Raw genomic sequence first — 26,850 nt, 5'->3', positions numbered from 1 at the left:
GTATCATGTTCCATCTCTTCTCTCTATGATTGTTTTTATAGATGAAGTGAGTGGCTTGTAGGCAGAATATAGTTGGGTCTTTTTTTTTTTTATTGATTCAGTAAATATCTTTTAATTGGAGAATTTAAACCATTTTTACTCAAGGTTGTTATTGATAGGTGGGACTCATGCCTATCATATTGTTAGTTCTCCTTCCTTCCTTCCTTCCTTCCTTCCTTCCTTCCTTCCTTCCATCTGTCCATCCTTCCTTCCTCCCATCCTTCCTTCCTCCCTCCCTCCCAGTTTTCCTTTCTTTTCTTTTCTTTTTTTATTTTCCTTTCTTTCTCTTTCTTTTCTTTCTTTCTCTTTCTTTCTTTCTTTCTTTCTTTCTTTCTCTTTCTTTCTTTCTTTCTTTCTTTCTTTCTTTCTTTCTTTCTTTCTTTCTTTCTTTCTTTCTTTCTTTCTTTCTTTCTTTCTCTTTCTCTCTCTTTCTCTTTCCTTCTTTCCTTCCTTCCTTCCTTCCATCTGTCCATCCTTCCTTCCTTCCTTCCCTCCCTCCCTCCTTCCTGCCTTCCTTTGTTCCTTTCTACTTTTTTTTAATTAATTTTATTTTTAGACCCAGGGTACATGGGCAGGATGTGCATATTTGTTACACAGGTAAACTTCAGCCATTGTGGTTTGCCGCATCTATCAATCTGTCACCTAGGTATTAAGCTTCACCTGCATTAGCTATTTACTCTAATGCTTTCTCGCTTTCTCTCTCTCTCTCTCGCTCTCTCTCTCTCTCTCTCTCCATGTATATCTTTTGTTTCTTTTTTCATTTCTTTCTATCTAATTTTTTAATTTGGTTTCTCTCTGCAGTTGATAGTGTTTGAGTCCTTTCTTTTTCTTATTTGTGTATCTGCTTTACCAGTGAGTTTTATATTTTTATTTGTTTTCATTATAGTAGATATCATCCTTTTGCTACCAGACATGGAGGCTCTTTTAGAGCTAGCCTAGTGGCAGTGAGATCTCTCCATTTTTGCTTGTATCAGAAAATCTTTTTTTCTCTTCATTTATGAGGCATAGCTTTCTGCACATGGTATTTTTGGCTGACAGGTGTTTCCTACACCCCTCCCCACCCCCAGGATGTTGAATATATCAGCCCATTCTCTTCTGGCTTATAAAGTTTATGCTGAGAAATCTGCTGTTAGGCTGATATGCATTTTCTATTATGTGACTTAACACTTTGCTATTTTTATAAAATTCTCTTTTTGTATTTGAGGTTTGGCAGTTTGACTTCAATGTGCCTGAAAGATGACTTTCTGGGTTGAAATTTTTGGATTTATTTGAGCTTTCTGGATCTGGATCTCTATTTCTTTCTCAAGACTTAAGTTCTTAGCTATTATTTCATTACATAGATTTTCTATGTATTTTCTCATCTCTTCACATTTTGGAACATAAAATAATGTAAACATTTTTGCACTTAATGGTGTCACATATGTCATGTAGAATTTCTGTATTCTTTTTATTCCCTTATCCTTTCTTTTTTACTGATCTCACTGTGTTATACCAAAAGACCTGTCTTCGCAGATTTTTTTTTCTTACTTTGTTTGGCCTAGTCTATTGAAACTGTCAAGTCCATTTTTATTTAATTTGTTGACTTCTTCACTTCCAGGATTGTCATTTGACTTTTCTATATGATATCTATCTCTTTGTTTAATGTCTCATTTAGGTTATGAATTGGTTTCCTAATATTTTGCATTGTCTGGCTGTATTCTATGGTATCTGAGTTTCATTAAGATCTTTATTTTGTATTCCCTTTCAAGCATTTTATAAATTTCCTTTCTTCAAGGTGTATTAGTAGAGAATTTTTGCATTACTTTAGAGCTTTCATGTCTTCTTGTTTTTAATGAAACTTGAGTCTGTACATTTATATCTATGCATACAGTGTGGATGTAATGGTTTATTCTTTTAAAATTATGGAATAGCTTTCATAGGGTATAATATGGTTTGACTGTGTTCCCACCCAAATGTCATCTTAAATTTCCCATAATTCTCACATGTCATGGGAGGGACCTGGTGAGAGGTAATTGAATCATGGGGGCAGTTACCCTCATGCTGTTTTTGCTATAGCAAGTTCTCATGAGAGCTGATGGTTTCATAAGGGGCTGGTTCCCCTTTTTCTTGACACTTCTCCTTTCTGCCACCATGTGAAGAAGGACATGTTTACTTTCTGTTTCTCCACGATCGTAAGTTTTCTGAGGCTTCCCCAGCCTATGGAACTGGAGTTAATTAAACCTCTTTTCTTTATAAATTACCCATTCTCAGGTATGTCTTTATTAGCAGCATGAGAACGCACAAATAGAGTAAATTGGTTCAGGTTAGTGGGGCACTACTGAAAAAGGTACCTGAAAATGTGGAATCTACTTTGGAACTGGGTAGTAAACAGAGGTTGGAAGAGTTGGGAGGGCTCAGAAGAACACAGAAAAATGTAGGAAGGTTTCGAACTTCCTGGAGACTTGGAGGACTCAGAAGACAGGAAGATATGGAAAAGTTTGGAACCTCCTACAGATTTGCTGAAGGCCTTTGACCAAAATTCTCTTAGTGATATAGACAATAAGGCCCAGGCTGAGGTGGTCTCAGTTGGAGATGAGGAACTTGTTGGGAAATGGAGTAAAGGTCACTCTTGCTATGCACAGAGACTGATGGCATTTTGTACCTTTCCTAGAGGTCTGTGGTACTTTAAACTTGAGAGAGATGATTTAGGGTATCGGGGAAAGAAAGTTTTAAGTAGCAAAGCACTCAAGAGAAAACAAAGCATAAAATTTGGAAAATTTGTAGCCTGATAATGTGATAGAAAAGAAAACTTCATTTTCTGGGGAGAAATTCAAGCCAGCTGCAGAAATTTACATAAGTAACAAGAAGCCGAATGTTAATTAATAAGACAATGGGGAAATGTCTCCAGGGCATGTCGGAGACCTCCAGGGGCAACTCCTCCCATCTCAAGCCTTTAGGGCTAGGAGAGAAAATTGGTTTCTTGGGTCAGGCCCAGGGCCCCCTGCTAAATGCAGCCTTGGGACATGGTGCCCAGGATTCCAGCTACTTCAGCTTCAGTCATGGCTAAAAGAGGCAAATTTAGAACTAAGGTCATTGCTATTGAGGATGTGAGACTCAAGCCCTGGCAGCTTACATGTGGTGTTGGGCCTACAGGTGTGCAGAAGTCAAGAATTAAGGTTTGGGAACCTTCACCTAGATTTCAGAGGATGTATGAAAAAACCTGAATGTCCAGGCAGAAGTTTGCTGCAGGGGTGGAACCTTCATAGAGAACCTCTGCTAGGGCAGTGTGGAAAGGAAATGTGGGGTTGGAGCCCCCACACAAAGTCCCCACTGGGACACTGCCTAGTAGAGCTGTGAGAAGAGAGCCACCATCCTCCAGACCCTAGAATGTTAGATGAACTGACAGCCTGCACTGTGCCCCTAAAAAAACTGCAGACACTGACCACTGTTGGAGCCCACCTCTTATATCAGCATGACCTGGATGTGAGACATGGAATCAAAGGAGATCATTCTGGAATTGTAAGATTTAATGACTGCCCTACTGGATTTTGGACTTGCATGGGGCCTGTAGCCCCTTTGTTTTGGCCAATTTCTTTCACTTGTAATGGGTGTGTTTACATATGCCTGTATCCCCATTGTATCCAGGAAGTAATTAACTTGCTTTTGCTTTTACAGGCTCATAGGAAGAAGGGACTTGCATTGTCTCAGATAAGACATTGGACTTGAACTTTTGAGTTAATACTGGAATGGGTTAAGACTTTGGATGACTGTTGGAAGGGCATGATTGTGTTTTGAAATGTAGGGACATGGGATTTGGGAGGGGCCAGGGTGGAATGATATGGTTTGACTGTGTCCCCAACAAATCTCTTCAACTGTAGTTCTCATATTCCCCATGTGTCATGGGAGGGACCCAGTGGGAGGCAATTGAGTCACGGTGGCAGTTACCCTCATGCTTTTGTTGTAATAATGAGTGATTTCTCATGAGAAGTGATGATTTTATAAAGGGCTTTTCCTTTTTTTGCTCAGTACTTCTCCTTGCTGCTGCCATGTAAAGATGGACGTGTTTGCATTTCTTTCCACCATGATTGTAAATTTCCTGAGGCCTTATTAGCCCTGCAGAAATGTGAGTCAATTAAATCTCTTTCCTTTATAAATTACCCAGTCTTTGGTATGTCTTTTTTAGCAGTGTGAGAATGGACTAATAGAGGGTAAGACATCTTTCTGTAGATGTAGCTATAGTGTTGATTGAGTTTCGTGCTTTGGCTTTGGTTCTGGGTGGACACAGTAGTGGATTCTTTATATGATTTATTCTGCTGTAATCTATGTCAATGTATCTGCAAGTTTCTTATTGGATCAGGCTGCTACTGTTTTTGAAAGGTGTGGTATGAATTTTTGAGGGATGGAAAAGGCCTTACAGAAAGGTCCTCAGGTTTCTGGGTGGCATATGTGTACCCTGGAGCTGACAGCAGTGTCCCTGGGTAGGCTAGCTGTTGCTCCCCTGGGTGGCACATGTGGACATCAGTGGTGGTAGTGGTGTGCATGCATGTGGTTGCCAATGACAGCAAGTGTGGGCACATGCACAATTGTTGCCAGCAGTGGTAACCTGTGCAGGCTGATCCTAGTTCCTGGGCAACAGTCATGGGCATGTAGTGACCCCACCACTGGAGGGCATGAGGTTGCTATTACCAGCACTGGGTCCTGGCATGTGGCTTGCAGGTTCTGGGAAGTGGTTGTTTTGGTTCCTTATAGCCTGGAAGCAGCTTCCCTCAGGTGCCGGACTGCCTGTTCCCCAGGATGTAGTGTACTGTATGCGCTCAGGAATGTGGCTGCATTGCTGGGTTCAGCTGGCATTGTGACTCTGCAGCTCTCTAAGTGTATGTGAGGGGATTTTGGTGGGATTCCAGGAATGCGGTGATGCAGGGGCTCTTGGTTTTGAGGGCAGAAAGTAGCCTGATGGGGGTCTGTTCTCAAAATAGCACTGTGCTGCAACAGCATGGGTCCTAGATATGAGGACGTTACAGTGTGAAGTCCCTCTCTGGACTAATGCTGTCACATGAGTTCCAGGGAGCTCCCTACTATGAGTACTGAGGGGATCTTCCATGCCTAAGACTGCAGGGAATGTGGATTGCTGGGGATCTTCTGCTGCATTACCTCCACAATGGAATGTTTTTCTTCTCTCAGAGCCAATTCCAGATGACTGCTTTGTTTCCCTCTCTTTGCTGCCATTTTAAGTTTTTGTATCTCAGAAGTTCGTTTTCACTTTCTTGGTAAATTCCACATTGAAATTTCCTTTAGAACACTACTCAACGTGTTATTATCTACTTCCTGTTTTAGTACTTCTTTGTGGAATAGGTGAGTTCGGCATCTCTAGTCAGTCATCTTGATGACATCTTTCTCTAGATGCAGTATTTTAAACATTTTCTAAAGGAAGAATATAGCCACATTTATATTAAAAGTACCCTTCAGAGATTCTAGTATTTTATATTGCCTGAAGTTTCATATAAATATCAAAATATCCATATATATAACTACACATATATATACACACATATACATATATATACACATACATACAAACACATAAACACATATATTGACCCATTTTTCAGAAATATTTCAGAAAAGGGGAACTCTGCATGTGGAAACTTTGCCTGGTTTATTCAAAACTAAATACTTACAAAAGTGTTTGAATTGTAGTATTTTGAATATTTGCTAAAATAATGATCAAACGAATGACGAATGAATGAATGAATGAAGAGTATAAGCAGACATGAGTTTGAAATTCACGGTAAAATTTAAGACTGAAGACAAACATATGAATCATGGTTATATAGATAAGTATTTACAGTCAGCCCTTTATATCCCTGGGTTTTACATCTATGGATTCAACCAACAGCAGATTGAAAATGTCTTAAAATCCATCTGGGCTGAATGTATACAGACTTTCTTCCTGTCATTATTTTCTAAACAATACTATATAACAACTATTTACATAGCATTTACATTTTATTGGTAATATAAGTAATCTAGAGTTTGCTTAAAGAATATAGGAAGATGTGCATAGCTTATATGCAAATACTACACTACTTTATATGAGAGACTTGAGCCGCTGCAGATTTTGGCCTCCCTGGGAAATCCTGGAACCAGCCCCCAAGAAATATCAGCCAGGATAGGATTACCATGAGATAGTGTATTAAGTACAAAGTTACAAAAAAGAAACGTAAGAACAATACATCCCTGAAATACACTATACTTACAAATGAAAAAAGGGGACTGATCTATAAAATGGAACTCAGAAGGACACATCAATAAAGGAGGAAGAAAATCAGGAATCCATAGTATCACAGAAGTCAAGGGAATTTAGTGTTTAAAGAAGGAGGTGCTGTTCAATTTTTTCTGAGTGATTCTGAGAGAGCATGTAAGATGAGAAGAGACAAAGGGCTTTTGTTCTTCGTAATAGGAGGTCAGTGGTGATATATACATGAACAGCTTCAGTGGAGTTCTAGGGGCACAAGTTCAGCAAAGAAAAGAAATTCAGAAACTTGAAATGGATTAGAGTCAACTATTTGAGTTTTCATGTGAAAAGTGACAAAAAATAGGGCAGTACCTGAAGGCAGATAGGAGGTCAAGAAAAGCTTCTAAAAATATAGATTGCAGATATAGAACATGTTGTAAGTTAACGGGAATTATTTCTTGCTTTTACAATAATTAAAATTTTTAAGTCAAATAAAGCTGGAAGAAGTAATTTTATTTAATAAATGTTAATTAATAAAGGATGTTAAATTCTTCTACTTTGTTACAAAAAGAAAATTGAGAAGTGAATGGACAATAGAACACATCAGCCATTAGTATAGATAGTCATAAAAGATGAAAAAACAAATATCATGCATAAATATCAGACATAAATAAATTAATGGATAAATTGGACCTTTTTCATTTATTATCTTGCATAATAATCTATAATCTATTCAAAGATACTGGAAGCAACAAGGCAATGAAGTGATAATAACCAATCTAAAAATATTTTTTCCTCTAAATATGCTATCACATATTTTATATCTGACCACAAGAGCACATGCATAGATCTATGCTAGCCTAATTATAGTGCAATTAATGATTATTGACTTCTACCACTAAATTATAAGAATTTCTATACCAGAACCTTTATTTTTCATGATTATTTTTATTTATTTCTTTATTTTAGGGTTAAGAATGTGATCTCTGGAGTTCTAGTATCTCGATTCTAATTCTACTGTATAGTCTTGCTTAAGATTTTTTAACTTCCTTAAGCCTCAATTTGATTGATTTTTAAAATGGACATAATATTAACATATACATAATATGATTTTCCAAGGTATATCATGATACATAAATGTCAAGATTTTAGTTCATATAGTAAGCACTCAATACATTTGGCTATTATTGTTATACTCAGGAACCATGATAGTGTTTGGTACACAGAGGACACTGGAAATAGTTTTCATAACTGAACAAGTGACTAGAATAAAGGAATTAATGAATGACATCAGAACTGAAATCCCAAACCATAAATCATAAAAGAATCAGACACCAAAGGTAAGGATAGTGTTTCTTGAACAGCTGTGTCAGTATGTCCATGATTCTGAGAAGAGAAGGGAAAGTCTTGGTTGACTAAAGTGATGATTCTAAACTGTGAATAGACTCAATAATATCACTGTTTTGCTTAATCTATTCTCTGATATCTAGTTTAGGGCCAAGAAGGAATGTGTGTTCTTGATAATGACAACAAATATGTAGTATTGATCACAGCAAGACATATAAGATAGCTGCTTGGCCAGAAAAGGAGGAGAGAGCTGAGCCTGGGGACATGGTTGTGAGTAGGTGGTTTGTGTAGGTGACTTTGGTACTTGGTATAAAATATAGTTGGACTCCTGGGATAGAAATACAAAAATACTCTTAACAGAGATTGCATAAAATTTAGCCACCAATGAAATCTAGGTGCTTATTTATTATTTTGACGTATTATGGTTTTTTAAAAAGGAAATTTATACATTTTCAGTATTTATAACACAAAATGAATTTGATCACAAATAGTAAATAGAACAGCTGATTTTTAAAAATGCTACTAATTCAAGTTCTAGAGAAAATTAATAATTTTAATAATAATAACTAAATTTTTAATAATATCCTTGTTTTCTCTGTAATGAAGTGCATAAATTTAGTGATTCATAATAAAGCTGCATGCATTTTCCTCCAAGAAATTTACCTTCCAATTCTATGGGGAGTTTTCAGTAACAAAACAAACACTCTAATTCTCCAGTGTTTACAAAATGTTATGGAATGTTGGTACTCTCTTGGGATTTTTGTCCCTGACAAGCAATTAAGATTAGATTTTAAGAATAAATTGTATCAAATGAGTGGATACAGAAAGAAAGGTTCTGACAAAAAATAAAAACAAACAAACAAACAAACAAAAAACATCTTGACAGAGATAGCGAGGAAGGCTTACACTAAACACGGACACTAATAGTAGTTAAGAAATTTTGAAAACAAACCTACTTTTACTACCTACAGTATACATTTGATAGATTCACCTGAGCATACAAAACCAGTGAATTAATCTCTGGGCTTACCATTGAGCAACAAAAAAGGAGTGAATTTTCATTTCCACAAGAGACATTATGAAATCTCCTTGTTATTTCCCTTATTTTTTCTATATCATAACAATTTATTATTTGATCTTAGTTTTATGATATCCTTGTGATTGTCATTCATTCTTTTAAAAAATGCACCTCTGTACACATGGGTAATGGAGTATAAACATCTGGAGCCAGATTGCACATTTAAACTATGGATCAATATTCCTTCAGAAGTGGTAAAGACTTTGCATGTTCTAACGTAGTAAGAAAAAAGAAGTACCTTCCTGTTATTATCCAGTAGCTCACCAGAATGTGAGCACAAATTATTCTAAGCAAATAACAACATTCAGAGCATGCTGTGCTATAACACAGCATGGTAATGGACACCATTTGCTGGTTTCTATTGGTTTTCTTCTCAATAGTTATGAAGTCGGTTGGGATTTGGTAAATGATATTTGTCTCACACTGAGAAAATGTATATTCCCTCAAACTGCTGTTTCTCATGTAGTGCTTATGTATTTATATGGATATTGCTGTTAGGAAAACTCCTACATTACCTAGTGCACTCAGCCCCTCTTTCTGTAGTAGTAGTAGTTGTTGTTCTTGTTTTGTGACAGAGAGTTGATTGATGTTTACTTGTCTGTCTAATCTTGTCAGCATATTTTGAAATATGAATTTTAGGAAAATAAAGTAAAAATGAGTTGTGACAATTCAAATTTTAATTAGGGACCTTAAATTTTACATTCATTTATGTAAATGCACTATTAATTTGTAAATATGTGAATATTTAATAATGTAGTCATATATCAATAGTTATTTTTTCGGTTTTAAAGTAATCAAGGTTTACTTTATGGGATTATGTGAACTTCTTTTTGAATACTTCTTATTTATCTATTTATTTTTTTGAGACAGAGTCTCACTCTGTTGCCCAGGCTGGAGTGCAGTGGCATGATCTCGGCTCACTGCAACCTCCGCCTCGCGAGTTCATGCCATTCTCCTGCCTCAGCCTCCCAAGTAGCTGGGACTACTACCTACAAGTAGGTGGGCTCCCGCCACCATGGCTGGCTTATTTTTTCTTTCTTTTTCTTTTTTTTTTTTTTTGTATTTTTTAGTAGAGATGGGGTTTCACCGTGTTAGCCAGGATGGTCTCAATCTCCTGGCCCTGTGATCCACCTGCCTCAGCTTCCCAAAGTGCTGGGATTACAGGTGTGACCCACCGTGCCTGGCCTTGAATGGTACTTATTTAAAATAAACTATGGTAGTTACAAAATGAAATCCAGTGTGTATAATAGGTTATGTTTTTTAAAAAATCTATTATAATTTTACAAAGTAAATTAAGACTTGGGAACATAGCGACGAAGGAAACACCCAAAGACAAACTAGGTCTATTTTTTCAGGAAAAGATAAATTTATTTCATCTTCCTAACATCTCTTTAATTTTTCGTAAGCAATCTGGAACCCTTCCACTGCCGTTTTTCCTGTTTTGTTTTATATCTCACCTTTGGGGTATTGACAACTTATTTCGAGTCAGCAGATGTTCATATGATTTTTCCTCCCCATCCATGTGCTCCATCTTCCCCCTTTATAATGTGTAGACCCAGCTCATTCTTCACCTGTCATGGTATGCTATTCCTTGCCCTTGGCTTCTCCCTATCTCTGAATTGTAGTGCCCTAATTTTTTTCCTGCCTTCCATACTGCCCTAATTTTTAACAACTTTTTGCACTGTCCTATTTCTTTGGATTCAAATCCTTTTATCCTTCATCAATCTTTTCACTCAAATGTATATGTACATGGACAAATTTATTTTGGATCAAAAATTGAAAAGAACAAAAAATGTCTACATAGACACAAAGAAATATAATGTGTACCGTTTTTCTCCTTGTTTTTTCTCAACATTTCTCTGATTATATTATGAAAACAAAAACCCTAGACTCAGACAGCTTTCAACAAAGTGTAGTAACTTTAGAAATATTTAGAATATGAAAGGAAGCCATGAAGTATAAAGAAAAAAAGCTATACTTTTTATTTACTATTTTCTAGGCCAGGAGGCCACAGTATCAAAAAATTGATTCACTGTATTTTTATTACTTTTTAAAGAAAATTCTGGTCAACTAAATTTAAAAATCATAAAGATAACTTTTAAAGAGTTGAAGACTACATTTTTAAAATATGTATATATTAATATTTAGCAACTTTTAAAAAAATTTTGACATTGAATAAAATACTAAATTTAAGATGACAAGGGAAGTTTTGGTAAGGAAAATTAAAAACCTACTGAATTTAAATTCTAGAATTTTAGATTTTAATATAAGGCTAGTGGTTGTTTGAACACAAATAGAAAAAAAAAATGAGTTCGTAAGTCAACAAAGTGATTTACACAATTTACATGAAAAGTTTTCTAGAATAGCTAGAGCTTTAGAGCCTCCACACTCCAGGGTATGTCCTTTGGAATAAAGTGCTTGTTTGCATTTCATTTGCCATCTGTGTGACTTACATCCCAGAAAACACACACACACACACAAACCCCAAAACAAATAAGAAATAATAATACCAGTCAGGACTCACATTTTGTTTAATTCTATATTAAACAAAATAGTTGGATTGACATTTTTGAGCAGTGATATGATCAGTGAAATCATTCTTACTATGTTGATCAGACCATATCCAATATTCTGGATCATGGTTCTGTAAATTTTTTCAGTAAAGAGCCAGATAGTATAAAGTGTATGACTTTGTCGACTCTATGGTCTCTGTTGGCAACTACTCAACTGGGCCATTGCTGCACTAAAGCAGGCGTGCATAAAACTTAAGCATATGAGTATGTTTTAAATGACACTCAAATATTGATTTCATATAATTTTCATGTGTCACAAAATATTCTCTTTCATTAGCAATTAAAATTGTAAAAGTCATCATTAGCTCATGGACCATGCAAAAATAGGTCTTGGAGCACATGGGTCCACTACACCACTCTTTGCTTTTCTTGAGTAAAACACAATCGTAATGTTGATACACATAGGAATAAGGTTGGAAACCTCAATGGTGTCACCCACTAAAAATGTAATAGTCTTTAAAGCAACTTCAACACTAGCTGGGCATAATGACATATTCCTATATTCCCAGGTACATGGGAGGCTGAAGTGAGAAGATCCCTTGAGTCTAGGAGCTCAAGGATATAGTGTGCTATGACCACGCCTATGAATAGACCACACTTCAGCCTGGGCAACATGGTGAGACTCTATCTCTTACTGAATGAATGAATGAATGAAATTTAAAAATAAAAAATTCAAGACTAATTTTGTTTTTAAAAATATGTAGAATATAGGTTAAGAAAGATTCACTCAGCAAGCACACACGATGTACCAGACACGCCCTGGAAACATTTCAGATACATGAGCAGATTTAGTCACCATAATATGTGAGATGAATTAACAATGATAAGGCTAATAAGAAGGGACTAATTAACTTACCCAGGAACACACAACTATGAAGTGATTAAACCCAGAGTTCTAATCTAAGCGTGTTGGATTCCGAAGCCTAAGTTTTTTCCACTTTCCCTTATTATAATAAAGTTCATGTTAAATAAGGAAAATGTATGCAGTTTGATTCCTCAGTAATACATGATACCCCTTCAAACAAGTTTGAGCTCGATTAGTGGTGACAGCATTTCAGATATCATTATGCAGAAAAGGCTGCTGAGAAATTCCCCTGCAAAGAAGATAAAAGCTCAGGGAACAGATTAAAGTACAAGCGTAGCCAAATCTACTCAATAAAACTTGACTTGTCTTTTTTTTACGTTTAAGCAGATGAAGGCCACAGGGTGGTCTGAGTTCAAAACTGATGCTTACTCCAAATGAAGAGCAGTCCTTTAGTAGTGAAGGACTCCTTTGCATATCTACAGGACCTTGTTTATGAAAGCAGAGAACCACTGTTCTAGGAAACAGGCAAAAACTTACATTTCCCTAGTTTTGCTGGCTCTGCAAAACATTGCGCACAGCTGTACTCAAACCCATTAGCTCAACCTTTCAGAAAATTCTCTCACAGAAATTGCTTAGAGGTACATAGCCTGACAGTTGCTGTGTGTTTTGAGAGCTTTACCTGTCGGAAGCCGGCTCAGCATTCTTTTGCTTAATTGGTCTGTAGAGACTGGTCATTTTAGATAAAGAAGTTCCACACCTCAGAGAGAATGACATCTACCTCAGCCCATAATCAGCTAATTTGGAGAATGGGAATACAGCTAGCTGTGGGGGATGCTTACCCTCCACTCTATGTTGAGACAGGGTGAAAGGGCTGCAGAAAGCACATCAAGCAATGTAAAATTAAGGGGAAACTGGGAATAGAGAAAAACAGTGGTTCGAATTATGAAAAGTGTATTGCTTCAAAATCTAGGATACAGTCACCTGTGTATATATACAAATTTTGAAATTTAAAATGGAATATCTAATTTTGATTCCAGATTACCAAATAATGTCATTTCTCATTTAGTTATAGCTTTGCCTATCACACAAGGTGTTTGTAAGATCAATGGATTTTGTAGTGGAAAGCATCAAAAGGATAGAGTAACTTGGGTCTTGAATCATGAGGGTGTGCCAGATAATGCTTCAGGGAGCAGGGAAGCAAGTGGCACATTCATTTCTTCCAAGTAATTTACTGAGAAGGCAGTTTAGCCTACTGGTTAAAAGTTTGAAGCTTGGTGAATGGCAACCCTGACTTATGCCCTGGCTTGCCATCTTCTAGCAATGTTACTTTGGGCAACTTAACCTCTCAGTGCTTCTATATCTTTAACCTAAAAATCAAATTTCAATTGAATTGTCTTTTATTCGTATCCTTAAAGCTTTAAAATGTGACATTTAAATCTTACTATTTTGAATTAAAAGTCAGGATGATCCTTAAAACATTCCGGTGGCAAATCATTAAAGATATGCCAAGATGACTGATACAATTATAATTTCCCTTGAATGTTATAAAAAGCTCCTATTACTCACTGGGTGCTTATTGAAGAGTCCAGGAATCATCATATTATTCTATTTTATTTAAAAATGAACACTCTCTTTAAAAAATAAGAACTATAAAAATTGTACACTTTCACAAACAAGAAAACACCAACAAGAGCTATGTAAAATATGCAACTGTTTTCTTCAATTTTTACTCTAGAAAACATTATTAAAGCACAAGAACACCCTAAAATGACACTCAGAGAGATAAGTCATGGTCATTATAAATTGAGCCCGAACCATTAGAATTAAAATAGCCAGATATATTTATAAAATTATAGCACATAAGAAAGTAATGATGATCATCATTTCAGATTAATCATGTGGCAAAAACTAAATCAATATAATAAGGCACATATGAAACAGGAAGATTCAGGACATGCTCTATTAAGCTGAACATTTGAGTATTTAAAAGGGAGAAGAGATGGCTTAGAAAAATGTCTGAAATATTATTTAATTGACACAAACTTCATTGTATTTTATCCTGTGTAGAAACAAGAAAAAAAAATTAGTTTTATATAAATTATTTTAAACATTTTTATATTTGTTTAAGTGGTTCAAGGTGACCTGATATTATCAAATAGAAAATAATGTAACAACACTAAAAAAATAAACAATTCTATGGAAAATGTCGTTTTCATATTTCTTTAATAATTTCATAAATTGTTCCAATTAAGAATTCTTAAATCAGTAATGAAACATCTTAATAGTCAGTATATTGAGATTAATGTATGACAAATCATTAGACCTCAAAGCGAAAGTTATACAGGATAAAGTTAAACAGGCAAGGAAGACTTCGTTTTAATTTATTGCAATGCAGTGTGGAAACGGATGGATCATAGGCCATTTATGGTTGTTAATTGGTGTTACCCAAAGGAAAAGTAAACTTTCTGATGTTTTCATGACTAGAAGTGGTTTTGCAACTCAGAACATGTCACCCATTGAAGTCAAATTCCTACCCTACCACAGAGGCTGGGAGGTAGAGGTACTGCCTTCTTTGATGATTATATATCAAAGAGATGGCTCCCAGGTCCTGCAGAGACAGTCCTGGGTGGTAAATCTGACAAGAGTCTTTTATAAAGATCTGCAATTCAAGGAAGCAGAGAAGAAATTTGTAATTACAAGTTTTCTAGAGGAAAGGGAAGTCAGGGGCTATATAGTCAGGAAGAAGCTTCTCTAAAACATAGTGAAACTGAGCCCATCTTGGCAGCCTAGATACTATGAAACTGTCACTACAAAAGTGACAGTTTTCTTCGGGAACCCCTTATTGATCTACATATAGGTACACTGTTAGGAAAAGCACCACAAATTAATAGCAACTCAGAGAATATGTTAGAGAATGCAGGCAAGACAAAAAGGAGCTTGTAGACAGGGCCAGGCGGGTGGTGGACTCCAGAAGTCAGTTCTGATTAGCAAAGGAACCAGTAGCTCAATAAATTAGAGTAAGACATAGCTCAGAATACAAAAATTTAAAGCACTTTAAAGGCAGTAGATTAAGCAGAGATAGATAAATATGGAATTATAAGACCTGACACTTACATGCAGAGGCATTCAATAATCTGCACACACCTTTGCAATGATTTTTTTTTCATTAATAGAAGGTGCTCCTAGAGTCTCTGAGTGTTTTGAGATAACTCTATGGGCTATACTCATACATGCGGTTGCCCAAACCTTAAGGAATCATTCTCATACAAGGAAGCATTTAATCTTCTGACAATAACTGAAATGTTAATTTTTTTGCTGGATCTGGGCTTCCCAATGTCTTCTTCCTCTCCCCCTCCTCTTGTAACCCTCCTTAGAGAGTATAAAAACTAGACTGAAAAAGAAAGTGCCCTGCGTTGTGTAATCCCACTTATCAAAATGCTTATTCCGTAGTGAATTAGTTTCCCAAACTGGCTACACATCAAAATGACACTCAGGATTTGTAATTGTTAGAGTAGGTGGTTAGGCAGACATAAGCAGGGCAGGAGAGGAACCCCCCAGGAATGTCAGGAAAACATCAGATGATGGTCAGGCAGTTGTTAAACTGTCTCTCTGAAATAATAATTGGTCACAGCCAGCATCAGGAGAAGACAGTCTCCCAGCAGATAGAAAACACCTGGACCTGGATCTGCAGCTTCCCAATAAGACCTAAAGAGAAGGGTTAGCAGGCTTAAGCATGAACACTAAGAGGCAAAATGGCAGATGCATGACCTTCCTCTGTGGGTGTTCAACCAATAAAAGAAAATTGCCCCTAGAGAGCATGAACACAAACTCAGTAAACACACTGTGCATGTGGTTACCCTCCAAAATGCTGACCAACACTGCATGCAGCAGTTGAGTAACAGCCTGCCCTAGAGGAAGAATCAAGAGAGGAGAAAAGAAAGTCATGAAATCATGCCAATGTATGAAACTCCAAGTCAAGAAATGAACGGGGCACTTGAGTCCTCAGAAATAACACCACACATCTACAACCATATGATCTTTGACAAACCTGACACGAACAAGCAATGGGGAAAAGATTCCCTATTTGATAAATGGTTTTGGGAAAACATATGCTGGCCATATGCAGAAAACTGAAACTGGACCCCTTCCTTACACCTTATACACAAATCAACTCAAGATGGATCAAATACTTAAACATAAGACCTAGGACCATAAAAATCCTAGAAGAAAATCTGGGCAATACCATTCAGGACACAGGCAAGGGCAAAGACTTCATGTCTAAAACACCAAAAGCAAAGGTAACAAAAGCCAAAATTGACAAATGGGATCTAATTAAACTAAAGAGCTTCTGCAGAGGAAAAGAAACTATCATCAGAGTAAACAGGTAACCTATAGAACAGGAGAAAAATTTTGCAATCTATTCATCTGACAAAGGGCTAATATCTAGAATCTTCAAAGAACTTAAACAAATTTACAAGAAAAAACAATCCCATCAAAAAGTGGGCAAAGGGTATGAACAGACACTTCTCAAAAGAAGACATTTATTCAGCCAACAGGCATATGAAAAAATGTTCATCATCACTGGTCATTAGATAAATGCAAATCAAAGCCACAATGAGATACCATCTCATGCCATTTGGAATGGCAATCCTTAAAAACTCAGGAAACAACAGATGCTGGAGAGGATGTGGAGAAACAGGGCTTTTACACTGTTGTTGGAAGTGCAAATTAGTTCCACCATTGTGAAAGACAATGTGACGATTCCTCAATGATCTAAAACTAGAAATACCATTTGACCTAGCAATCTCATTACTGGGTATATACCCAAAAGATTATAAATCATGCTACTATAAAGACACATGCACACAAATGTTTATTGTGGTACGATTCACAGTAGCAAAGATTTGGAACCAACTCAAATGTCCATCAACAATAGACTGGATAAAGAAAATGTGGCACATATACACCAAAGAATACTATGCAGTCATTAAAAATGATGAGTTCATGTCTTTTGCAGGGACATGGATGAAGCTGGAAACCATCATTCTCAGCAAACTATCACAAGAACAGAAAACCAAACACCACATGTTTTCACTCATAAATGGGAGTTGAAAAATGAGAACACATAGACGTAAGGAGGGGAACATCACACACGGGGGCCTGATGGGAGGTGGGGGTCTATGGGAGGGAAAACATTAAGAAAAATACCTTATATAGGTGAGAGGTTGATGGGTGCAGCAAACCACCATGGCACGTGTATACCTATGTAACAAAGCTGCACGTTCTGCACATGGACCCCTTAACTAAAAGTATAATAAAAATAAATAAATGAAAGTGTATCTTTCACAGAGAAGTTTTGAAAATGACTGATCTAAATAACATTATGTAAAATGATAGTAAAATTGTAAGTTAAATAAAAAGAAACAAGTTTATTTCTTGCAGGACTTTACAAACTCCATAAAATGGAAATTCACAGTGTGAATCTCCAGATAACAGTTAATAGAATGGTTTATTTTCTTTTGGGTGTAGACCCAGTAATGGGATTTCTGGGTCAAATGGTAGTTTCATTTTAAGTTCTTTGAAAAATCTCCAGACTGCTGTCCACAGTGGCTGGACTAATTTACATTCCAACCAACAGTATATAAGCATTCATTGATTTTTCTCCACAGCCTCATCAGCATCTGCTGTTTTTTGAGTTTTTGATAGCAGTCAACCTGACTGGTGTGAGATGGTGTCTCATATACACCATGAATACTGCAGTCAAAAAACAACAACAACAACAACAACAACAACAAAAAAAAAAAACCAGTAAAATCGTATCCTTTGTAGCAACATGAATGGAACCAGAGGCCATAATCCTAAGGTAGTTAATGCAGGACCTAAAAGCCAAATACCGCATAACCTCATTTACAAATGGAAGCTAAGGCCTAAGGTCAGGCGCGGTGCCTCACACCTGTAATCCCAGCACTTTGGAAGACCAAGGCGGCTAGATCACAAGGTCAGGAGTTCGAGACCAGCCTGACCAATATGGTAAAACCCCGTCTCTACTAAAAATGCAAAAATTAGCTGGGCGTGGTGGCGGGTGCCTGTAGTCCCAGCTACTCTGGAGTTTGAGGCAGGAGAATGGCATGAACCCAGGAGGCGGAGGTTGTAGTAAGCTGAGATCACAGCACTGTGCTCCAGCCTGGGTAACAGAGTGAGACTGCATGTCAATAAAACAAAAAGAAGCTAAATATTGGTGAGCACAGACAGACATAAATACAGGAACAATAGACATTGGACTACTGGAGTACAAAGGAAAGGAGGAAGGTAAGTTAAAAAAAACTACCTTTCAGGTACTATGCTCATTTCCTGGGTGATGGACTTCACACCCCAAACCTCAGCATCATTTAGTATTCCCATGTAGCAAACATGTAGAAGTACCCCGGTATCTAAAATTCAAGTTGAATTTTTTTGAAAATTTGAGTAGACAGTGTTTCTAAATTTATTTGAATACATTTTTTTTTTCTTATTCGGCATCTCATGATCTCTTGTAACTAGAATTCTTCAGAACCTACGGAAAATACTTTTTCAAAAATCATTAATGGATGCATAAGAAATGCCATTTTAGTTAGCACATATACATGCAGTAAGCATATTCCAGAAAATCTCTAAGTGCTCAATTTTCTAGAGAAAGAGTAAATTAAGTACTAGGAAAGGAAATATTCTATTCAGTTAACTAAACAATAAGTAAGATATAAAAATACACAAGAAGAAACTAAATATGATTACCTTGTACCTTTAAATCCAATAAATATAGATTTGTTGAAGACTTACTATGTGTTCATTTTTATTCTCACATAGCATCTATTCCAAGAGCAAAAATTGAGGCAATAAACCTGCTTACAACCTTCCTTGAGGGAAACCCAATTGCTAATGCAAAATAGTCTGTGTTTTGTTTCAGAGGCAGTTTTATGTGCAAAATATTTGAAAATGTATTTTATTTGACTTTTATAACTTAGAAGAGTCCTAGAAGTTGATAAACTCTATTTTTTTTTCATGAGACTAGAAACAAATTGACTTCAATATATTTCACATATTTAATAGGATAGAAACAAACACAATACCTTATGTAAGAAAAGGCTGTGCAGTACTATAGGCTATTGAATAAGGATATTTTCAGTCCTGCCTGAAGAGCCTGAAGGTACTTTTTATCTCAGAACAGTTCTCTGAAGCACCAGCTTGTTTATTAGATTTGCCTGTCTGTTATCTACTAGTGAACCAAATAATCCTGCATTTCTTACTCATGGCCCTAATTCTTTAAAGAACTTTCTAGGGGTCATACCTATGCCTTACTGTCTCAGTTTATTCAGGTTGCTCTAACAAAGGCCCATGAACTAGGTGGCTTTTAAAAAATAGAAATATATTTTTCACAGTTCTGAAGGCTGGAAGTCTAAGATCAGAGTCAACCTGATCAGGTTCTAGAGAGGACTCTCCTTCAGGTTACAGATTGTCATCTGCCCATTGTATCCTCATATAGCAGAAGAGGGCAAGAGAGCTCTCTGGCATTTATTTTATAGTGGCACTAATCCTACCCATGAGGGTTACACTCTCATTACCTAATTATTTCCCAAAGGCTCCACCTCCTAATACCATTGTACTAGGGTTAAGCTTTCAACATTTGTTTCTGATTGGGACACAACCATTCAGTCCATTGTACTTACTAAATATCAAATCTCTAAAATAATAACACTGAACATCGATGATATTTGTTTTAAAAATATGCATGCAAATTACAGTCTCCAGAGCATCTAAATGCATATGTTACAAATGCTCTAATAATGAGATTTTACATATGAAGAGAAAAAACAAACACAAATAAAAACTGTGAAATCACAAAGTCAGGGCAATATATATTGTGGGTTACAAATGAACATTATCACCGAGTCTGTTACCTTTCAAGATTTAGCTATCCCTGTGGATTATACTACTTTGGTAAGGTTTCATGAAAAAGGAATTTGAAGTGGGGATTGAAAGAGAATCAGGGCCGACAGAATAGTATTTTAAGCAGGGAGAATATAGATTCAAAGGTGGAGAAAAATGCATGGCACATTGAAGGCATAGCAGGTGGGCCAGCAAGGCTCCTTCAGTAATATAGAAAAACCATAGAAAATACTTTTACCTAGAAATTATCTAAGATTGTTCAGAGATTGATTGTAAGTTATCAAAAATATGAAGCTAAGCTGAATAGATATCATATCATAGGCAGTTCCATATCACTGAAGGTATTTATATAAGAAGGTCAAAGTAGAATTTTAGGAAATTTAATCTGTCTGGTATGTGAATCTTGGCATTGAAGAAACAACACTTAGAGACCATACAAAAGTCAATTTGTAAGAGGCATCAATTACTAAATTATTGGTAATTAATCAGGTTACATAATTAGTGAATGGTAGAAGCCAGACCTGCCTAATTAAAAAGTCTACATTCTTAAGTTAGATACTGTAATGTCAATTATTACTGGTCAGGGAAGTGAAGCAGAACTGTTCTTATTGGAGATGCTGCAAGTATTGATGCTATTAACAGCTAAAAACTGTGATAGCTCTGTGGGTGGGAAGTCAGTATACAGAAGAGTGTTAAATTTATTCTCAAAGTATCAAGTCTATCCTTATAATAGACTCTCTGATGGAATTTTTACAAAACACCGTAAGAGATGCCCACTAGTAGATGTTAAGATAGACCTATATAGATGTTTATACAGATAAGTCGATCTTTATATAGACAAGGACTTAAAAGTGGGACAATATCATACAAACATGGTCTAGTCTGTATGTAAAAGGAGGCAGAAAATTAGAGAAAAGATCATAATAAAAATTTAACATTTAGATTAAAGTGTAAGCATTATATATGAAAATGTGACAATGAGTAGTATATCTGAATGAATAAGGGTAGACTAAAAATTTCAAGTAGGTCTAGAACTGTATTTTTATATGAATCCACATTGAATGGGTGAGAATTATATAAGTTTATTCTGTTAATAAGACAGAAAAAAAAATGCAAGTAAGAGGAGCTCTAGAAAAATATAATGCAAAAGCACAAGTGAAAACTAGAATACAAAATGAACCATGTAAAACATACATAAGTCATAGCTTTGCAAAAATAAGAAAGGAATCCATGTGTCAAATGCAAATAAACCTTTAAAATCTGAAGCCATATAATTTTCTGTCCATGTGTTAAACAATATTGGAACCAGATATATTTCCTGGTCCGTATGTTAAACAATTCTTGGATGAAGCATAATTTCGTGTTCTTTGCTAAGGAACACTGAGAGCAACAAAAATAACTCCAATGCTTACTGAAGGAAGTACCAGTTCCTAGAAGGTAAGAAACCAAAACAACTGAACAACTTACTTATAGCTCATTTAAAGATTTTCATCGTGCTGTATGCTTCATCCAAACAATTGTCATAATAGTAACCCATCTACTTTCTAACCCTGTAACAGGCATCTCAAAATCCTTCAACTCAAGCCCTCAAACTGCAACTAAACCATGCCCCTATTTTCCATTTGGAGACACTACTAAGATTTTTGTTGAGATATGGCACTACTTTGCTTCTAATAAGTCTAATAAGCTGTGTTATGTCTAATCAGCAGGTTTTCTCTGGTTGTCTTTTAGGAAATAAACAATTGATTTTTGATGAAGAAGCAGAAAACCATGAGAACATTCATATTCATTAACCTAATGAGTACTTACAGGGTGCCTACCAAATGCCAGGTGGATAGAGTGGCACATGATAAAGTCTGTCCTCTTTGGACAGACATTGGATTTGGGAACTAATTATGAAATAGTAAATAGATGAATAAACAAGATAATGATTACAAATGCTAGAAAAAATAAAATAGGGTAATGAGATAGAATTCCTTGTTAGGACTAATTTAGATTACTAGTACAGAAAGGCTTCTCTGGGGAGGTGAAATTTGAGGATAAGAACAGGGTCAGGGAAGCTTAAAATTAAATAAGATGCTACAATTGCAGATTTATATTTCTATCATAAGCCTGACAATGATGACAGCCATGACCACAAAGAAGAGGAAGGAGGAGGAGGCAGACACAATGTCTAATGTGCAAATTGTGTTAACTCCATTATATGCATTTTTTAATACTTTAAACAACTTTAAGAAATAAGTATTGTTATTATAGCTACTTTGTAAAAGAAATAATGGAAATGTATATGGTTTGGTAATTAATCAGGTTACATAATTAATGAATGGTAGAAGCCAGACCTGCCTAATTAAAAAGCCTAAATTCTTAAGTTAGATACGGTAATGTCAAGAGTTCATTAACACATAAAGAATATAGAGAATTAATTTTCATATAAGGAGTAAGGAAAGGATCCAGTTTCAGCTTTCTACTTATGGCTATGGATTAGAGACTTAAATGTTAGACCTAATACCATAAAAACCCTAGAGGAAAACCTAGGTAGTACCATTCAGGACATAGGCATGGGCAAAGACTTCATGTCTAAAACACCAAAAGCAACGGCAGCAAAAGCCAAAATTGACAAATGGGATCTAATTAAACTAAAGAGCTTCTGCACAGCAAAAGAAACTACCATCAGAGTGAACAGGCAACCTACAGAATGGGAGAAAATTTTTGCAATCTACTCATCTGACAAAGGGCTAATATCCAGAACCTACAAAGAACTCAAACAAATTTACAAGAAAAAAACAAACAACCCCATCAAAAAGTGGGCAAAGGATATGAACAGACATTTCTCAAAAGAAGACATTCATACAGCCAACAGACACATGAAAAAATGCTCATCATCACTGGCCATCAGAGAAATGCAAATCAAAACCACAATGAGATACCATCTCACACCAGTTAGAATGGCGATCATTAAAAAGTCAGGAAACAACAGGTGCTGGAGAGGATGTGGAGAAATAGGAACACTTTTACACTGTTGGTGGGATTGTAAACTAGTTCAACCATTATGGAAAACAGTATGGCGATTCCTCAAGGATCTAGAACTAGAAGTACCATATGACCCAGCCATTCCATTACTGGGTATATACCCAAAGGATTATAAATCATGCTGCTATAAAGACACATGCACACGTATGTTTATTGCGGCACTATTCACAATAGCAAAGACTTGGAATCAACCCAAATGTCCATCAGTGACAGACTGGATTAAGAAAATGTGGCACATATACACCATGGAATACTATGCAGCCATAAAAAAGGATGAGTTTGTGTCCTTTGTAGGGACATGGATGCAGCTGGAAACCATCATTCTCAGCAAACTATCACAAGAACAGAAAACCAAACACCGCATGTTCTCACTCATAGGTGGGAACTGAACAATGAGATCACTTGGACTCGGGAAGGGGAACATCACACACCGGGGCCTATCATGGGGAGGGGGGAGGGGGGAGGGATTGCATTGGGAGTTATACCTGATGTAAATGACGAGTTGATGGGTGCTGACGAGTTGATGGGTGCAGCACAGCAACATGGCACAAGTATACATATGTAACAAACCTGCACGTTATGCACATGTAGCCTAGAACTTAAAGTATAATAATAAATAAATAAATAGATAAATAAGTAATAAAAATAAAAAAAGAATATAGAGAATTATTTCCCAGTTCTAGAAATATTTCTTCTATACCAGACTCTTCCTCTAGTTTTTGTAGGTTTTGTTTGACAGGTTAAAGAAAGTGAAAATTTATTCATTTATTACCTAACTGATAGAGAAAACCTATACAAGTTCAGAACAATGTATAAACAGTTTTCCTTTATTAGGAATGTCTTGTCGTATATCTGTGACGAATCAGGTTTTTTAAAATGCTACAATCACTTTTTAAAAATTGACACCAGACTGTAATTTCCAGTGTATATCTAAAGACACTGGCTCTATTGACAAGATACATTTTGCCATTCATAATGTGTGGTGGCTGTAAGGAGACTGAAAACTTCTCTCAGGGATACTAGTAAACATATTCTGGAGTACTCTTTTCAGTTTGGTTTTTTCTTACACTGAAAACTGTTTATGGCAACTTTTGCCTTAGGGGCTGTGTGGAGCAGTGTGTTCATTGATTAAAGAAACTAAAGACATATCAAGACAGAGTGAAACACAAATAAGGAGTTTCAAAGGCATCTAATCATGAGATTTCTTCAGGGCACACACAGTATCTTAAGCTTCTAAACTTCACATAAAATGTCTTTATATAATCGCAACCTCATTTAATTTTTAGAAGGTATAATCACTCGTTGCAGGCTGCACTAAAAATGGAAGTTTTTCAAATGTATGTTGAACAAAGAAAGAATATCTTAGTGAGAATAAAACAAAAATTTAACTTGGTTTTACAAATACATATACATATGACTAATCGCCATATCTTTGTTTTATCTTTCAATGCAGATGACTGAATTTGCTTATTACCAGAGAATATTAAATAAAAAATTTGTTCTTAAATACTCCACTCAAGATTAACTGAGACAACCAACCTTTCCCTCATGTCTTATCCAAATTACAGACTTTAAGTAAAAATTACTTCATCAGTATTGCACATCTCCATTACCGTTGATTTTGATATAACATATACATATAAAATAACAGTCCTCTGGATTTAATGTTATATCATGTACTATATTCTTTGTAGTTCTGAGCAAAAGTGCAATCACTTTTTTATTTTAGATGACATATCCTAATATACCCATGACCACAGAACCCCTAAACAGGTTAATGATGTAATGTGATATAGTGGTTTTCTCAGGGTACATCTCCCACCCTCTAGAGTGGATGTGTCAGCCAAGCCCTCCAATATGCTAGACATTTCTTGCTCATTTAGACCAATTAGCACAATATTATCCAGATGGTCCATATCACTTTGGACAATGTTATGATACATAACCATATAATTGACATCATTCTACAGCTAAGCTATAAATGTATATTGTTTTCTGTTCTATGTGAATCTGAATATAAACTGTTCAAACCAACGTCTTCATACTGTGTCTTGGAGATCATGTAAATGTGCTGTAACAAAGATATCACATTTGATATAGAGTGAGAATTTGGTGCCACTAAATTGAATTTGTGAATATCTGCTGTAAAGATTTAGAGCTTTACTAGAGGATCCAGCCTGGTGAATTATGTGTAGATATCATAGGAATCCTCACCTTTGTGTTATTTATATATTTAAGGGTGGCATTATTTTAATAATCCCTTTCCACAGCTCCAGAACACAACTGCGTTTTTTATTTACTATCTTGACTTCTGAAGGGGTTGTTTCGGTGGCTATCACTTGACTTGCACCACAATGATAGCCTTATGCCACAGGACAATCATGAAGTAGGCGGTGTGAGTGATTGTGTCAAATCACAAGTATGGTTGTACCAATCGTATACATGGTATATTTGTTTCCCATTGCTATATTAGAAATTATACCAAACTTAGTGTTTAAAATAACACACATGTATTATCTCACAGTTATCAAGGGTTGAAATTTCAAAAACAACTTAGCTCAAGTTTTTGTTCAGCGTCTCATAAGGCTGCAGTCAAGGTGTAAGTCATACTACATTCTCATCTGAAGGCTTGCCTGAGGAGGAATCCATTTGCAAAATCTCCAGGTTGCTTGCAAAATTCATTTCTTTATGGTTCAGAACTGAGGTCCCTGTTTCCTTTCTGGTCATTGGCCGGGGACAATCTCATCACTTCTTGACCACCTCATAAGCCCTCTTATAACATTGCAGTATACTTCTACAAAGCTATCAAAAGAAGACATTCATACAGCCAACAGACACATGAAAAAATGCTCATCATCACTGGCCATCAGAGAAATGCAAATCAAAACCACAATGAGATACCATCTCACACCAGTTAGAATGGCAATCATTAAAAAGTCAGGAAACAACAGGTGCTGGAGAGGATGTGGAGAAATAGGAACACTTTTACACTGTTGGTGGGATTGTAAACTAGTTCAACCATTATGGAAAACAGTATGGCGATTCCTCAAGGATCTAGAACTAGATGTACCATATGACCCAGCCATCCCATTACTGGGTATATACCCAAAGGATTATAAATTATGCTGCTATAAAGACACATGCACACGTATGTTTATTGCGGCACTATTCACAATAGCAAAGACTTGGAATCAACCCAAATGTCCATCAGTGACAGATTGGATTAAGAAAATGTGGCACATATACACCATGGAATACTATGCAGCCATAAAAAAGGATGAGTTTGTGTCCTTTGTAGGGACATGGATGCAGCTGGAAACCATCATTCTTAGCAAACTATCACAAGAACAGAAAACCAAACACCGCATGTTCTCACTCATAGGTGGGAACTGAACAATGAGATCACTCGGACTCAGGAAGGGGAACATCACACACCGGGGCCTATCATGGGGAGGGGGGAGGGGGGAGGGGGGAGGGATTGCATTGGGAGTTATACCTGATGTAAATGACGAGTTGATGGGTGCAGCACACCAACAAGGCACAAGTATACATATGTAACAAACCTGCACGTTATGCACATGTACCCTACAACTTAAAGTATAATAATAATAAATAAATTTAAAAAAAAAAAAAAAAAAAAAAAAAAAGAAGTTTCCCTCTCTCTACTCTGACAGAGAGGGACCAGCATCCTATTGCCTTTGCTCCACAGCATAACCTAATGAAAGGAGTGATAGCTCATCACTTTGGTAATATTAGTTTAGTTAAGTTCAAGTCACAGGTTTCACTTGCACTCAAGGGGAAGAGATTCCATGAGAGTCTAACTCACTGGAGTCTTCTTAGG

The 26,850-nt window shown here is 36.2% G+C and overlaps 1 long non-coding RNA gene across 2 annotated transcripts in view; it reads left to right on the top strand.

Annotated features, from left to right (window-relative positions):
* Positions 1-26,850, top strand: part of LOC123573502 (uncharacterized) — a 138,235-nt gene that overhangs the window by 3,132 nt on the left and 108,253 nt on the right. For both annotated transcript variants that reach the window (XR_006698058.1, XR_006698057.1), the window contains exon 2: positions 7,454-7,593. This is a non-coding gene — a long non-coding RNA (uncharacterized lncRNA). The remainder of the gene's footprint in view (positions 1-7,453; positions 7,594-26,850) is intronic.

Source organism: Macaca fascicularis, chromosome 5, assembly GCF_037993035.2.
Source record: "Macaca fascicularis isolate 582-1 chromosome 5, T2T-MFA8v1.1".
Classification (NCBI taxonomy): Eukaryota; Metazoa; Chordata; class Mammalia; order Primates; family Cercopithecidae; genus Macaca; species Macaca fascicularis.
This window is presented reverse-complemented; position numbering and strand designations above follow the sequence as displayed.